Raw genomic sequence first — 2,883 nt, forward strand, 5'->3', positions numbered from 1 at the left:
TTATAAAATGTAAAGCTAAGATTAATATTTAGGCAATAACTCTTTTTGAACTATTTATAGCCAATATAATTTTTTTTTTAATTTTGTAAGTTATTTTTCAGTAGAAATTAAACCAAATCTATACTAACTTAATGATAACAAGATGAATTATTGAGGGACTCTCATTAGTAAATAGTTGTGATATTCTAGATTATAATATATTTTGTTAGACATTAATTTATTAAAGTATCGCTATAGGTAGTTCTTAGATTGTGAATTATAAGGTAGGTATAATACTATTTATTAAATATCATGTTTATTATTCTATATAGTTCCAGAATTCCGGAGTATGTTAATTTTATATTATTATTTTTTCAATTTGTTTAACTTGTATAATTAAATTAAGTGATATGCGTCTCGTAACTTATAAGTCATAACTCATAATTTATATGATCATCATCGTTCTCAAATGTTTACTTACTCTCTGAGTAGGTATAATAATATAGCTATTACCTCGTTTAGTTTACAAGCCGTCACCTAAAATTGGGTATAACTATTTGCAATTATTATCATTGCTCAGATAGACCTATAACTAAAAATATTGTAGTTAATAAGAACGTCATATTATTCAGAATTCAAAAAGTTGTCGATTACCAAGTGTCAGTTAGTTGAAAGTTACTCCACTGAGAATCTTAAATAATTACGAAAGTACAACTGGTATAAATTATAGTTTTAACTTAAAAAATATCCCGTTTTTCTATATTTTGGATGACAACTATTGTGAAAATAATTTATTTCATATAATATACTATGAGTACCACAATTAATTAAGTTCGTATAGGTAACAATTAATGACCAAATTTACATGACATTTTGACTAATGTATATATTAGTGTTTTCTAAACATGATAAAAATGTTAAAATTATTTTGACTTGTTTTAGGTGGTTTAAGGACATATTCAGTTCCCAATATTTTTTTATAAATGTCAATTAAATTTTATTCATAGGGTCAAAAAGTTTGAAAATTTAATACACGGCTACTAATGTATTGTTACAATGATAATTAAAATATATTAAAAATACATTGTCACATTTTTTTTTTTATAAGTATTTAAAGTTAGAAATAAAAAAAAAATGATTTTGTAGTTAAACATTTATAAAATGATTAACTTGTGTAGCTAAGGATTTACAAATTTAAAACATGGTTCCATGTAAATTGGTAAAGTAATTTACTTTAGTAACAATAATATCATCAAAATCGTTTTAATATATCATAGGCTGATTGACTGTTTTCGCTCAGAATCGTTTTTCTTATACAATGCTATTATATCATTGAATTAGAATTTAAAATCAACTATTATAGTGACCCACTTGAACCTTCTGTACAGCAGAGCGACACCCACTTACCCACCTTTTTTACTACTTAATTTCCAACTGTGAAAGTAAGATCGTGGTCCCTTATTTTGTATTCATTTGAAATATGCTTTGTATCAAACCACATAATTTAAACAACCGCTATAATAGCGATTAACAATGCAGATTATAAATGATGACTTATGAATTAAGAAAATGAATTGAAATTTTATTAAACTTTCAGCATTTTTGAATAAACCTATAAAATAAATGTCCCTCTATTGAAATGTTTTGTCTTTATATTGTAGATAACATGAGTACGTATATTTTTGTTATTTTATTTTATTCTGTTTGAGATTTTAAGATAATAATATTACAAATAATATTAATTATTTCGTCCACTATCTTGAATGCCTATTTGTAGATAAATTAGACATTGAAGATCAGAAACATTAAAATACATGACGTTTGTTAAGTCTTAATTTATGAGATACTGTTTTAAAAATGTCACGTGCAAAATGAATATTTCCATAAAACAAAAGAACTTTTGGTGGGTTCTGACGGTTCTGTAAATTATAAATTAAATACCTTTCAAATGTGAAGCACACGAAATAATAAGTATATATTTGTTTAAATATCTATTCTTCTTTAATATGCACATACCTACCTGTAGTACCTAATACATAATATGGTACGGGCAGTCAAAATTGATGACTTCAGAATGACAGAATTCTTACTTTTTAATTTTCGGAAGAGAAAATATGAATATCATTTTGTATTTAACATTCTAATTTTATTATAATATTTAATTTTTGTAGTGAACTTTGGTAAGTATATCTCATGTTGATTGTCACATTTTTACTGTCCCTTCTCGTTAAATGCCCCAGATGACAAATCAAATATTTTTGTTAACTTATATCCTGTATTGAAGGGATGTGTATTGAAAATTTGAATGTGTTGTATATAGCACTGCTAACGCATGACGCGTATGACGTTTGAAACTTCCCAATTTTACCTTATACCTGATATTACAAACGTATAACTTTGTGAATGATTTCCTAAAGAATACACATTTTCATAATTCCATATAACTAGTTGTTATATTATGTTCCTTCAGAATAATATTATCTTCCTCAGGCGCGGATCCAGAAAAAATTTATGGTGGGGGGGGGGGGCGGCATCAAATATTATTAATAGAGTTTATCAGGGTTTCATCTGTTAATATTTTTTGACATCAGGATAATGATGATTAGGTTACCTTTAAGTAGACCAAAAAATAATAAAACAAAAATTTTTTTTTTAAATATTTAGGTTACTCAATTTTACTTTATTGTTTATAAAATATTTAATTACATTACTTTTTCTACATTTAAGCTACATTTTACTATAATTAATAATTTACGATAAATTCTAATCAAATGTACAACTTAAAATTATAGCTTAATTTTCTTATTACTTATGGCTTTCAAATGGAATTTTTCTTTTGCTTTTGGAGAAACGTTCAATTAATTTTTCCACATAGATGTCTATGTTCCTGTGGATGTTCAATAT

At 25.3% G+C, this 2,883-nt stretch overlaps 1 long non-coding RNA gene across 1 annotated transcript; it reads left to right on the forward strand.

Annotated features, from left to right (window-relative positions):
• The first annotated feature begins 15 nt into the window (after nucleotides 1-15).
• Nucleotides 16-2,877, forward strand: LOC115033922. The gene is made up of 3 exons (XR_003839272.1): nucleotides 16-326; nucleotides 1,641-1,649; nucleotides 2,151-2,877. It is a non-coding gene; the product is annotated as an uncharacterized LOC115033922 (long non-coding RNA).
• Nucleotides 2,878-2,883: the final 6 nt, after the last annotated feature.

This window comes from Acyrthosiphon pisum, chromosome A1, assembly GCF_005508785.2.
Source record: "Acyrthosiphon pisum isolate AL4f chromosome A1, pea_aphid_22Mar2018_4r6ur, whole genome shotgun sequence".
NCBI lineage: Eukaryota > Metazoa > Arthropoda > Insecta > Hemiptera > Aphididae > Acyrthosiphon > Acyrthosiphon pisum.